Here is a 14,994-nt window from a genome sequence, read left to right as displayed (position 1 = left end):
ATTACGCGGTTTTATAATGATATATGCAATGCAAGAAAATAACGCAATTTAATAATGGATCTAGATCCTAACAAAACTGACAGAACAATATTTGGTTAATTACAAAAACTCTAAAATTCGTATTAGACGTAGAATAGTTATTCCTTGTTTGACTCTAAACTCTAAACTAATTAGTTTCATGGCCCTTTTTGTCAGAGCACAAATCGGCATCCAAAACCTGATCGCTTAACATGTTGAGCGCCACGTCAGCCATCGGTGACTGACACTAGACTTTCCGTTTAGGCCGCGTCAGCCATCGGTGACTGACACTAGACTTTCCGTTTAGACCGCGTCAGCCATCGGTGGCTGACACTAGACTTTCCGTTTAGGCCGCATCACCCATCGGTGGCTGACAGCGTGTAACATGAGAACTATAAAATTTACACTATTTTACGGAATTACAGAAAATTTATTTTCTGTAATAATTCAGGTGTGGCCTGAACGGGATTGTCTTAGAAATACGCGTGGCGCTCAACGTGTTAATTGGGGAGCCTGCGTTAGCTGGTTAATTCTAGATAACTAGAACTACCCAACGATCGAGTATCCAAATGGCTGATACCAGCTGCCCAGTCAAAACTAAGAATTTTGTAGGCTCTTACCAGTTAAAACTGTTCCAGTTCGTTGCTTCCTAAGAGGTCCGGCACGTAGTACTCCAAAGATTGTTCTGTTCTCGCAGCCTCTGCTGCACGCCCTTTTATACCCAGAGAATCATGGGTTTTTCCCGCTCAAAAAGTATTATTATTTTATTACGCTTTATTTAGTAGCAAATATATATTAGTTTGATTAATAAAAATACGCTTTGATTTATTATTAATTAATTTTTCACAAGTTTTCCCGTTAAATCGCATTTTTAATGATTTTTAGATACGCAAATTATGTGTTTCAAAAGAAGAAATAATTAATTACAAACAATACATAAAATAATAGCTAAAAATATAATGCAATTTATAATAGGTTAATAATTAATAATATATATAATGTAAATATTTAAATGATAATTTATAATAACTTTGTTTCGAAGTATATCTACTGTCTCTTTCTAACTAACGCGCGCGCCATCGATCGGTGATCTACTCTAAACAATGTTGCACGCGTGAGCTACCCCATCCCATTACTGCGCGAATTTTTATGGTGCAGTCGATAATATCAGGTGTACAAATGAATAATCCAAATTATTTTAAGCTGTTATAAAATTAATGCATTTGGTGGGATATCAAGGGCGTGCTTTACTATGAGTTGTTAGAACCAGGTGAAACAGTTACTGCAAATTGCTACCAGCGACAATTAATCTGCTTGAGTCAAGCATTGGAAAGAAAACGACCGTATACTGGCAAAGGAGAACGACCAGTGAAACTGTTGCACGACAACGCAAGGCCACACATTGCTTCCAATACAAAAGATGTCATAATGAGTCTTGGATGGGATGTTTTGCAGCACCCGGCATATTCACCGGACACTGCTCCGTCAGATTATCACCTATTCCGGTCGATGCAACACGCCTTATCTGATATGCACTTCCAATCAGTGGACGAGATCCGAAAATGCCTTGACGACTTCATCGCGTCTAAAGACGTAACATTCTTCCGAGATGGAATTCATCAGCTACCAGAAAGATGACTTAAAGTTATAGAAAGAAATTGCGACTACTTTGATTGAACAATTCAATTTAGTAACTTTTAAAATAAACCTTGAATGAAGCAGAAAAATTGGATTATTCATTTGTATACCTAATAGAATAAAAAAAGATATACGGATTAGGATGCTTCTTTATTTATCGATAGGATTAATGTGATGTTCCCGGGGATGTTACTGAGGTGACAATATTGAATACTGATAATGTTTATACTGTCAGCATGGAAATGCTGTTTGCAATGCGTATTCCGTGGGTCCAAAGATGTGAATCACATGTTCATAATAGTCCGCCCACTGTACTTCGTTGGAAATATTAGGAGTAACATCGGAACAGTAAAAAATTTTCTTTCCAATCGGCCAAAACCGTTCTCATAGATGCTTTTTTTTTGAAAAAAGAAACTTATTTGAAAGGTTTGGCCAGAATCCGAACATGATGATATTTCGAAGTTTCGCCGAAATTTTAAATGTTTATAAAACAGGAGATAGCAATTCAATAATACTGCATGCATTACTGTGTTGTACAAATTTCAGTCGGTTTCGTTTACTATACAATTACCATTCCAGGAATGTATCAAATACAAACTCTTTTTAAAAAAAGATCAATAATTTCAAATTATTTTATAATGAACCATTATACTTCGAATAAATTTGTACATGAATGGCATTCTAGTATGAAATATAGATCATTAATACTGACCCAACTTGTTTTAGGGCACCATAATTTTTAAGAAATATCAACCGTCATACTGTAAACCGGTCCCTAAAAATTAGAATTTTTTCCAAGTATCTGCACAACCTAACCGTTAGACCAGCCTTCCTCCCTCTACTTTCTACTTCCTCCCTCTACAACGCACCCTGCGATTGGTACAACCACCACTTTAACACTAAAAAATTGTCTTCTTCGCACATTCCAAACTGTACAAAAATCAGAATTAATCTAATAAATACAGCTAATGCTGAATAAACACATTCAGCAGTCTAAGTAATTTGTGAATTCTATTAAAACCTTTAATGTGTATTTCGGTGAGTTCTTTACGTTCCTTGACATTTGCCTTCAATTTTATTGATAATTTTACCTGAAACAACACAAAACCTGTTCACGAAGTCATACAAAATAAATATGACAGCAGTCTACACCATATCACAACGAACATCGCCGCGGAAGAAAAAGAAAAACTACGTGAGCTCTTAAGTAAAAACACTGGGAGATAGCACTCCCCGCGTTTGGTAAGCTGTCTGTAGGATCGCTAGCACTCGACTGCAATAAATAATTAATTTGCTAAGAAATGTGTACATGTACATGGCATGTGGCACGTGGCACATGCTCTGAGATTCCAGGTAAAACTCAAATTAATAAGTATCGAATCGGCCGCTGTATGTCGGCGAACCATGACGCGCACTTCAGCGAATAAGAAAGAGCGACATTCTTCGGCGACGTCTCCTGACATGCATTTTCGAGAAGCACGTGCAAAAATGCGGATCGCTCTGTTTCATGGCGGGTACCGACAAGTTGCCGGCACAGATGGATGGCGGCATAGTCAGGTTCGGCGATTCGGCCGTAGATTGATGGCGTCGTAGCAAGGATCGACGGTGGGCGAGCCGTCGATTTCTTCAAAAATCGGCGTGGTTGTTAGGAGACGTCGCAGGGAAATGCACAATATGAAATAATGGAGGGCCTCGAGGCCTTCAATTGGATTTTACTATTTTTAGTAAGCACTCCGATTTTACGAGTTCTAGAGAGCACTTTGGTTTTACGATATTTAGAGTTCATTTCGGTTCTACGAGTTATAGTATCACTTTGGTTTGCAATATTCAAAGATCACTTCTGTTACTACGAGTAGTAGGTTTCATCTTTGCGATTTCTAAAAATTACTTGGTCTTCGGTTAGACTTGTCAAATTAATAAACAAAAACATTGTATTCAGTCTAATAATTTATTATACATTATATCTGAGTTGTTCCGAGTAATCGGAGAAGTTTGACGCGATTGATTTGCCACAAAATTTGTTCATTTTCAAGCGAGGAATTAAAATTTTTCTTAATCACATCTGTCTAATTAACATATATTTCGTGTTCCTAATGAACCAAAATCAAATATTCATACTTATAACTCTTTGGGGGTAATTAAAAATAACTGAATTACGTAGGATAAGTATCTTATCCTATAGAATGAGATAGGAGAAGAAACATATTCCGAATAAGAAATGTATTTTATATAAAAATGTTCTGCACAAAAGTTGAATTAATTTAAAAGATCAGTTAAGTATCACTACGGTTCCAGATAATTTGGGTCTTATAAGGCCTTCGGTAACACTTTGAATAAGTTAAACTCTTTAATCTCGTGAAGCAGACTTCGTTAAAAGATTTCGAATGATTTATTTGATAATTTAATAATGTTTTGCTCGCAAAAACTGCTTTCAACTTTGTGAAATATATTTTGTTATTTGACTTGTAGGCTGACGATTTAATCACTTGTGCTATTTATTGATTTTGATCTGACTTGATTAGGCATATACCCGTATAAGAAAAATGTGCAATAGAAAATGTAGATTTCCATTTTGAATTCTTTCCATACGAGGCTCAAGATGATGGTAAAGTATCATTGATCACTCACAGATGTTTAGGTATAGGCAATTAAGAGTAACCTGAAGTCTATAAGTTGGCGAGATTATTTTATACCTTTGCACGTGCGTAACCTAAGGTGCTACCGTACCATAAGGGGGACACGCTGCCAGTCGTGTCCCGTTACGGTCTTCTCAGAAAAAGTGTCTTTTTCATTATTACCATTTAAGAGTTTGTGTTTGAGAAAATCTTTTCCCGCCAAAAAATTGTGACGATAATGAAGTAGGAATAAACTGTATCCTCGTAGCTTTAAATAAGTAGGACCTTTTTTATGACTCTTATTAGTACGTGAGAAATCACCGTACAGCACACTTTTGCAAGTTACAAAATATTTGTTTTATCTTATTTAATTACCTCACCATGACAATGACATTTTTAAATAACAATTCTCTTAATGTTGCACATTTTCATTCTACGATTAAAAATGATTAAATTTTGGGTCATATCAATGTTATACTTCGTTAAGTTTCGTTGTCATTTTAATTGCATTTTTAACATATGAAGGTAATTTCAATTTCAAACAATAAATAGTTTCGAAACGTTAAAATTATGAAAAGGTATTTTCTTGTAACTTCGTCAATCAGATATTGATTTGTAGAAGAATGTACCATATAAGCAACTGTTGGAAAACTGGGTTCAGATAATTTGGGATTAACCTTAAATAGTTAATTTATTTCCACACAAAAATCTTACAACAGTTTACTAACAAATAAATGAACCAGCACGGTTGAGTTGCGAACGAATTCTGACGAGACGAACTAGAAATCGTGAAAAAAAAACATTTTAGGAAAATGCTTATTGGTTGAAATTATTTAACGAGGGTGGAGAAAAAGAACAGGGATTGGACAAAATATTAAAAGAAAGTGGATTTCGAGAGGTGGTAATTTATGGGTACTTGAGTGGACTAGGACTGATGACAGGAAGGGACCCAAGGTTAAGGACAAGGAAATAGGAACAGCATATTTTACACTAATTTATTTAAAAAAAGAATTTGAAGGTCCAAAGGTACCTCTATAAAAATATGTCGTTCGATTCTACATCATTATGAAGATATTACACTTCGCACAAGTACAATTTACGCGTTAAGATCCTCCGTGCGTCGAATACTGCCACCAGTACGCGCCCATAACGCGGATCAAATGCGATATCTGACTCGAACGACATATTTTTATAGAGGTACCTTTGGACCTTCAAATTCTTTTTTTAAATAAATTAGTGTAAAAAATATAATATAATACAGTTTCCAGAATATTACGTATAGAAATCAGTTGTGCACCGAACGGAAGGAATAAAACATACGTATAACTTCCACGACAATAATATTTTTTCCACAAGCGAAATTAAAAATTCCAATTTATTCGTATTTTGTCTTTTGGCCTATAGTTTACATACGTGAAATTTGAACAAAATAGTGCAAAGTTTTATTAAAAAAATTTGCAAAATAATGTTAATTTTTAACATATTTTTTAAACAAATAAATTTTTCAAAAATCCACTTAGGCCATATTATTGGCCTTCTAAAACAGAAAAATTTGCACTTTTAATTTTTTGTCTAGGCCTAATAGTTCCTGAGATATTCGAGAAAATATGTTTTCCAACCCCAACTTTGGGGGCCATTTTCACTCCTTCAATATGGACGATGGCCGATAAAAAAAAATACGTGTCAAATATTTTTTTCCGTTCTATATCATACTCAAAGCACATCAAAATTGGCGATTGGCGATTGGGTAATGTCCCTTGTAAATAATCTTTAATTTCATCGTCGATTTTACCGCGCTGAGATATGCCGAATAACAATTTGCTTGGAGTTTCGCCCGTAGATTTACAAACAGTATTATTAATACAATATTCAACATCTGATAGTATTTTGTACCAATATTTCCCATTGACGTTATCAGTCAATTTACTCAACATAGGTGCTATTGTTCGGTTGAATCTTTCCACTTGCCCGTTTGCTTGTGGTGAACCCGTCGCTACTAATACATGTTTGACATTACACTCGTTCAAAAAATCATTAAATTCCTGCGATGTAAAACACGACCCACGATCCGACACAATATATTTCGGTTTACTATAATTACTAAAATAATCAGAAAGACACTTTACCGCCTCGGAAGTAGCAGTTGCTTTCGTCGCATACAACTTTACAAACTTGGTGAACGCATCAACTACAAGAAATACGTATCGCTTTATCAAGTGTCGCTTATCGACTGGGCCAAAATGATCGATGTGCAACGTAACAAACGGAATGTCCTCCTTCGGTATTGCGTGCAACACAGCTTCGGTTTTGCCCGCTGTTGGAGAATGCACAACACACTTCATGCAATTTCTTACGTGATCTTGGATTTTTTGTCTCGCATTAGGAAACCAATAATTTTTAAATATTGTGTCTTGTGTTTTCTCCACCCCCAAATGACCCATCTCATCGTGATATCGAAACATGACGCTTTTCTCCATTTCCTCCGGTACATAAAAAAGTAATGCCGCATCTTTTTTCCGATACACTAATCCGTGTCTCATTTCGAAAAACGAATTTTCATTCTTGTTCCGTATCTAGGCAAGTAGGAGAGGGCGATCCCTGAATTCAAATCCCAACCGTGAAGTTTTCTGTCTCTCGTCTTCCTGGACGCACCGGAAGATCTCTTTCGGTGCGTTCTCGAAGGATCGAGAGACACCGAGAACCCCCCGTTACCGATATAAAACTTATTGGTTCCCGTCGTCGTCATGTCTAATAAGCAACAGCTGATTGGGCCGTGATGACGACAATTACCGTGGATTCCCGAATTTAAGGGATCGCCCGACCCTCGCGAACGAGAGAGAATAACACCAACCGTTGTCGAAGAAAGACGTTATAATCCCGAGCAGTAAACACGCGGTGCGCGAAACCGAACATTACCATTTCGATCGTACTTTTCTAATTATTTCTTCGTCGTGTCGTCGTTCAAGTGTGTGTGTAGAGTGCTCAGTTTCGTTTTGTGTTCTTTTGTGTTAAATAAACTGTGTAAAATTTATTTGACTGGGTTATTGAAAACCCCCCGAGTTCCCGAGTCCCTTTTCACCGATTACCGAACATTTACCGATCAATTCTTGCTCAATTTATCCATTAACTCTTTCATTTTTTTATCCCGGGCCTGATAAATAGCTAATTTATGCTCAAACGAATTGTCTTCTACAATTAAAATTCCAACCGATCTACTTAATGCATCTACATGTTTCATTTTATCTCCTGGTCTGTGCTCTACCATATAATCGTAAGTAGCTAATTCCAACGCCCATCTTGCAATTCTCGGATTAATATCTTTTTTCTGTAGCGTTAACTTTAATGAATTACAATCGGTGACTATTTTGAATTGAATTCCTTGTAAATATATTCGAAACCGTTTGAGCGCGTATACGATGGCTAATGTTTCAAGCTCGAAACTGATATTTACTCTCTACCTCGGTCGTTCGCTTAGAGAAATACAGGGTTTGTCCAGTAAGTATCGGGATTGATGTCCTAAAATGAAATTCGTTGAAGATATATGTACATTGAGTTAATAATCTTCAAAGTATGCCCCTCCTGCATCAATACACCGTTGCCAGCGGGTTTTCCATTGTTCATACGCTCCCTGGAAATCGGCGAGCGTAAGACTCTTCAGGCACTCCGTCGAAGCCGCTTGAACCGCCTCAATCGTCCCGAAACGATGTCCTTTAAGGCTTCTTTTAATGCGAAGGAACAGAAAAAATCAGAGGGAGCCATATCTGGACTGTAGGGTGGTTTCAAAATTTCCCGCACTTTGTCGACATTCGTATCGGATCGGGACGATGTCGGTCGTCCAACGCGTTGCTCGTCTTCGACGTCTTCACGGCCATTTTTGAACTTTTTGTGCCACTCAAAAACACGCGTTCTGGACATGAAATCGTCCTTGTAAACTTGACGAATCATATCAAATGTCTCCGTAGCAGATTTACTTAGCTTAACGCAAAATTTAATGGCACAACGCTGCTCGACGGTTCGTTGCATCTTGAATCTCGACGCGAACGTTAAATACGCTTCCACTTCAAGCACAATATAAACAAAACAAATGGTGGAATACAAATGAACCTAAATTTCTATTATACATAACAACCTCCCGCATCGATCTAGTCAATAGAGATTGCTCTCTGACCTTCCAAACTAGTAGAAAAAAATTAGTCCCGATACTTATTGGACAAACCCTGTAGAATACGGGATGCAATTTTAAGTCATTTTTTCTTTGCATAAGTACCGCGCCAAAACCCAATGCGCTAGCATCGCAATACAATCTGTCAAATCACGCGGATCGTAGATTGCCAAAATTGGAGCTGCGACTAACCTCGATTTCAAAGTCTCGAATGTCCGAAGTTCTACCTCCGTAAATTTAAACTTGACATCTTTTTTTAACAAATCGTACAACGGTTTTGCTATTACTGAAAAACCTTCTATGAATTTTCGAAAATACGAGCACAAACCAAGAAAACTCTGTACATCGCGAGTAACCTTGGGCATCGGAAATCTCAGCACTGCGTCAATACCCTTATCGGTGGGTTTTATTCCCTTTTCATTAATCAAGTAACCTAAATATTCAATCTCGGTAAATAAAAACTTACATTTATCAATTCTTAGCTTAAGCTTATTTTCTATTAATAGTTTAAACACATGCTTTGAAATAACAAAATGATGCTCCAAAGTCTGCGTTGCAATAAGAAAATCGTCTATATACACTACTACACCACCGGCTCGAATTAATTCATCGAGTACTTCGCTCACGTATCTTTGAAATTTTGTCGGTGCCGGTTTCAACCCAAAAGGCATTTTCGTAAATTCAAATTAGCCAAACGGAGTAACAAATGAGGTATATTTGACGGACTCTTCGGCAATTGGTATATCGTGAAATCCATCCTTCAAATCAAGCAAACTAAAATACCTCTTCCCCTTCAGATTCTCGAATCTCTTAGGAGATTCGTGTTTTCGATGAAAGGTTCGTATTTTCGATGTGGTGAAATGGGACATACGTACAGTGAATGTAAAGGTGAATCCGAACATAAACAAGTAGCGTGTGTGGACAGTATTCGTAAGTCGAGCGAAGACGAATTTATGAAAACCGCTATTTTTGAATTAGGAGATTCAAGAATCTCCTAATACTGTACGTATGTCCCATTTCACCACATCGAAAACACGAACCTTTCTCTCTTCGGGGTTCTCTGCAGTCCTTGGATAAATGCCCGTACCTGCTGTAATTGTAGCACCTCGGCTTTGTCTGCCACGTGTTGTCCTCCCGAGGAAAACTGCTTCTGCTCGGCGTGAACGACGGTCTGCTCTCCTTCGTTTCCGCTTTGCTCCCCGACGCAGGCTCACGAGGCAGCCGACTTCTTCCATCTGTTAATGTTATAACTTCAAATGCCGCTAATAAGTCTTGCGCTGATGGGAAATTCTGGATCCTGGCTTGGTTTCGGAGTTGCCTATCCGGTATCCCTTCCACTAGATAGTCAACCATTTCCTCTTCAGAAACGGGCACATGGTTACCGAGAATAATTTTCTCGTGATAATAAACACTGAAAAGTTCATTTGGCTTCCAAACTCTGTCTTCGAATTGTTTCCTTAACACTAATTTGCTTTCCCGTTTCCCGAACATCCGAGAATGGAACCATTTTAAAGCTTGCCCTTTCAGCCTTGTACCGATCAAAATTTTGGCCGCACTATCTTCAAGATTGTAGGCTGTACACAATAGTCTAACTTGCCTTTCCCAATTACAGAAAAGTTCACTGAGGCCGTTAAAGTCACTCAATAAATCACTAACAGCTTTTATGCTGATTTTTGTCTCTGTCGCGTAAGTAGTAGACCTTGGCGAACCTCTCAAAAGTTCATTTTCACGTCGCAACAATCTAACCTCCCGTAAAAGAAGATCTTCTTCGAATATTCTTTCATTGCTCTCGCGAGGATTGTGACTCTCGCACGCAGACGCATTTACCATATCATCTTCCATGATTTCGATTTGTCCTGCGTCCTCAACCGGCAACGAACTAGCGTCTTTTATTCAATCGCCACTCGGATCTGCTTGGTGCAATCTATTAATTAGTTCGACTTTTGTTCCGGAAGTGGATAATCCCCGTTTAAGCAATACCTTCTTCAACTGTACCACTTTTAAATCGTTGGGATTCACCATTTTGTCGATCACTTTACACCAGCACAATCCACACTATTAATTATCGTCACAAATAACTCGATTCAACAAACAATGAACTTTATATACACATATATATTAACCACACACGGAAGTTCTATACGAGCACGATCCCACTTCTGAAATTGTAATAGTCTTGTCAGGATGAATAAAATAAGGCGTATACTCGTAATAGACGGTTAATAAGCTGTATGTATATTTTAATAAAGAAAAGCAACGGAAGGTGATGTGCACGATGTGCACGTCGTAACACGTTTTAATCGACTGTGTGTTTTTTTCTAACCGTTATTGCCACCGACAACGTCGATGACAACTGCCGATCGTCGTTCGGAATTTCGGTTGGCCTCGATGCCCGCCACCGATCACACCATAATACAATATATATCATGCATAACATACGACATTACATACAATGTATCAATCTGATGCGCAATGCCGTATTCTTTTACATATTTATCTTCATTTCAAATAACAATTATGACCATTCAAGCGCAGTGTTAATAATAAAAACAGTAACATTTTACATTCTATTTCAAAATTTATATCTGAAGTTTACATACCCAACCAAAAAAATTTACATTATTCAATAAAAACACAAGCAATTGATATCCGTGCAACCGTAACATTGAGTCATACCTTTAAATTTATGGTACTGGTTACCTAGAAAGTTATAGTTTTATTATTCGCAAAAGGGTTTTATGTGACCACATACCAGTAAAAGTTGCTCAATACAGCGTATACGATACGCTTAATAGAATCATAAAGAGTGTCCAAATGAAAAGAAGAAATCGTTTTCGTTCCGTTCTTGAAAAAGTAGCTCGTTATTCAGCTTAAGCTTTAAATCTTCCGTAATCGGCAGTTCTTGCTTCGAGACGGGAATCATGTTTCAGAGTGTCTATTAAGCCAATGGCTATATACAGAGCCACGATCGAACGCAATTATCCCTTTTGTAGTGGCAACAATAAACTGCTACGTGGCAATAGCAAGACGCCTTGGGTGTAGGCGGATAACAAGACACGAATGTCAACCGATTACCAATGGACGATTAAACGGCATTCCTCGACACCGTATCATTATATGTGAGATATAGGTTTCACCGCGAGAGATTCATCGGTGTTTCATATAACACATACAGCGGAAATATACGGGGGCAGTCTCGTAACACGCCAATTTCAAATATTTCGCAAATTGTTCACTACAAAAACAAATTTTTCGAGCAAAAACTTCATGGTCTTTAGACAGACATGCTTTGCTATAATTATTTTGTTGTTAGTTTATCTTTTTATCGAGACGTCTTCATATTTATTCATGTTTGAATAAATAAACTTATCTTGTTTGTTTAGATTAGCATCTGTCTCAAACTTGCACTTTCAAAAATTCGACTTTATTAACCATGCGGTATTTATTGCTATTCAAAAATATCTAACTATCCTGTGCTGATTGGTTAGTGCTGTACTCGTAAAAACTTCATTTTTACAATCATCGAGCCTCATGGTCAAATTTACGAAATCGACTTGTCTCTCTCACACGTCGCGCATCTTCTTTAAAAAAAAAGTTGGATTTGTGTCCTTACAAATAACGGAACCCATACACGTATATATGATGTGCGAGATAGACAAATTGATTTCGTAAATTCGACCGTAAGGCTCGATGATTGCAAAAACGAAATTATTACGAGTACATCACTCACGAATAAACTTCACCACAGGGTAGGTATTTCTGTACAGCAATAAATACCACACGTTTAATAATGTCGAATTTTGCAAAGTGAAAGTTTGAAACAGGTGCTAACGTCAACAAACAAAATGGTCATAAACAAACAAGTGTGACTCTACGACGTTAAACTGACGCAATGCTTGAACTGTTGTTCGTTGCTATCAGTTTCATTCTTGTTATTACTAACAGTTTCTTTATTTAATTGTTATAGTAGTAGTGACACATACAAGAATAATTCAATTTTACGTGCCAATTGTTGTCAGTGACTTGCGCTATCTTCTTTTCTATATTCTCCAGAAGAAATAACCAAGTGGTATTAAAGCTGGCGAATGAGCTGGCTAACAATAAGTAAAATAGAGTAAGCATTAATATATAATATTTTTCCTTTCCGAAAGAAAATTCGAAAATAATTTGACAGCCGCAGTTAAATATTATAAGCAAGGGATGCTGCTTACTTGTTTGTAGTCAAACGTGTAGAGAATGTGAAAATCATCTTTATTGTTTAAAGTGCATCATAATATTTTTAATAATTTTATTTTATAGTCAGACAGTTTATGATCAAAAATCAATTGAATGTCTACGTAAGTGCTTGTGTTATAAGTGTATTCTATAGGATTTGCAAAATTAACTTTTAAATGCTTGTTTAACTAGGTACTTACAATTTAAACATAAGCATGATCACCAATTAAAACCGATTACTTGTGAAAACTTACAACAGTTGGACATTAACAGATGGTATAAGATTCTAACAGGTAATCGCGATATTTCGAAATATGTACGTGCATTCTCAACCATGACCATAAATGGCGAACCTAGAATGCCCAGTTTTGTACTGTTAGGACACGGAATAGTTCTGTATTAATTCATTGGCTTAAACTTAATTTTATTTGCATTAAATCGTCCAAAATTACTTGGGTACTTTATAACGAGACTGAGAATCAAAAGATCGAAAGCAATACCTGACAAATGAGCGATGTTTAAATGGAATATCATATGCTCTGATAAAGTTAAATTATTCTGTCTAACAACTTTTAACTTTCTAATTAACTGTAAAATCGAATAAGTGATTCTTGTAGATTTTTGTGCACTGATTACTGTTTGTGCACCCGGAAATTTTAAGTAAATACCAAGATGCACTGTGTAGAAGTACTTTAATTTAAACTAAAAACTTGTAAAAATTACAACTAAGTGTCAATGAATTAGTAAATATCAATTGTTCGAGGGTTCGCTCGTAAAAAATTCTGAATTACAGGAGTACGCCTGTGTACAATATTGTGTCGCGAGTCCGCACGACTTGATTAACAAAGTTCTCAAAAAGTTCTGAAATATTCTCAACGATTCTGAAATATTCTCCTATCTTCCGAAAAACAGTCCTTTTATTAACTTGGTGGAGGATTGTCGATGGGGATGACTTACCTGATTGAGTTCCCGTTTAGCAAAAGGGCGGTCATCTTTTCCGCGATTCATTAGAAAATCCACGCCCTGGTCCCTCAGATACAGCACATAGTGATGGATACTGTTTTGACCTGAAAGAATAAAATTGTTCAGTAAGATGGGCTATTAAATCTCCGGCACTAACATCCATTAATATGTTCTGAAATACATACTACATCAAGTGATCATTAGTGTTTTTAATCACTGATAATATTTATCGTTTGCGAAACTATTTTTTGTCTCAATCAAAAACGAAATCTATCTTATGGATTTCTCAAGAGAAAGATCTATCTTATTATATAGTATAATTCAATTTTGACTAAAAACATTTTTTTAAATAAAATGCAAAATACTCCAAAAAATTAACTTGACACTTCAACGTATTTAACGTATTAAATGTTTTTAACTATATAAAAATATATAGCATTGTATTCGTACCGTTATATTTTCAACAAGTGGAATTTGTATAACTTTTGTAGACATATAAGAAAAAATTTTTAGAGTTTGAAATTTAGTTTTTTCATCAGGCTCAAATTTCTCAAAAACTGATGATGGTGAAGAAACACAGTTTACATATTCGCGATCAATACATGAAAATCTACACTACAAACTCTCGCTTTGAAAAACCACATTTGTATGTATAAAACAGTGTCTACAAAAAATATTTACATATCCTTTATAATGAACTTTTGAAAGTGGGTCTAACTTGAATTTATATGAGAAGCCAAAATAATTCATTTACGAAAGAAACTCTTCTAGTGTTACGCTCACTCATTTACAAAACTTTACTACTTTGTGCGGAACATCAAACTGAACATTTCTGTATCCCAGTTTGGAAGCAAACTGCCAAGAGTTTATAAGATATTAATAATTAAAAACGCGTAACTAATTTAAATACCAGTTATCTATGTATTTCTTTTCTCAATTATATATTTAAAGTATCATTATTAAACTTGCAATGTATTATATTATAACTGTGTACGCCAATACATTTAGATATAATTGATTTCGATATTACTAAAAATTGTTAAAAGGTATAAACGGAACATATAACTAAATATATATAAATATAAATATATAAAACTTAATGCATATAAATGTATAATTATACAATATTATAATATACGATATTGATGTACATGATGTAATGAATGTAATTTTAACAGAATAATTTGTAACTTTAATAATGATACTTTAATATAATCAAATATTTAAAAGAAAAAAATATATGCTACTGTTATTTGAACTGTACATATTTTAATCTATAATCAAACATTTAATAAAGCACCTAACAATTTCTGTGAAAGTGTGTTGTACTTTGAAATTTAACGAATAACCACTTCTAATTAAAAGTATCTTTTGAACAACTAA

The 14,994-nt window shown here is 35.8% G+C and overlaps 1 protein-coding gene across 1 annotated transcript in view; it reads right to left on the bottom strand.

The window, feature by feature from the left end:
- Nucleotides 1–13,657, bottom strand: part of LOC100880726 (uncharacterized) — a 235,716-nt gene extending 222,059 nt beyond the window's left edge. The window contains exon 1 of the mRNA XM_076535255.1: nucleotides 13,606–13,657. The gene's annotated coding sequence lies outside the window, so the exon portion shown is untranslated. The remainder of the gene's footprint in view (nucleotides 1–13,605) is intronic.
- Nucleotides 13,658–14,994: the final 1,337 nt, after the last annotated feature.

The sequence above is a fragment of the Megachile rotundata genome, chromosome 9 (assembly GCF_050947335.1).
Source record: "Megachile rotundata isolate GNS110a chromosome 9, iyMegRotu1, whole genome shotgun sequence".
Classification (NCBI taxonomy): domain Eukaryota; kingdom Metazoa; phylum Arthropoda; class Insecta; order Hymenoptera; family Megachilidae; genus Megachile; species Megachile rotundata.
This window is presented reverse-complemented; position numbering and strand designations above follow the sequence as displayed.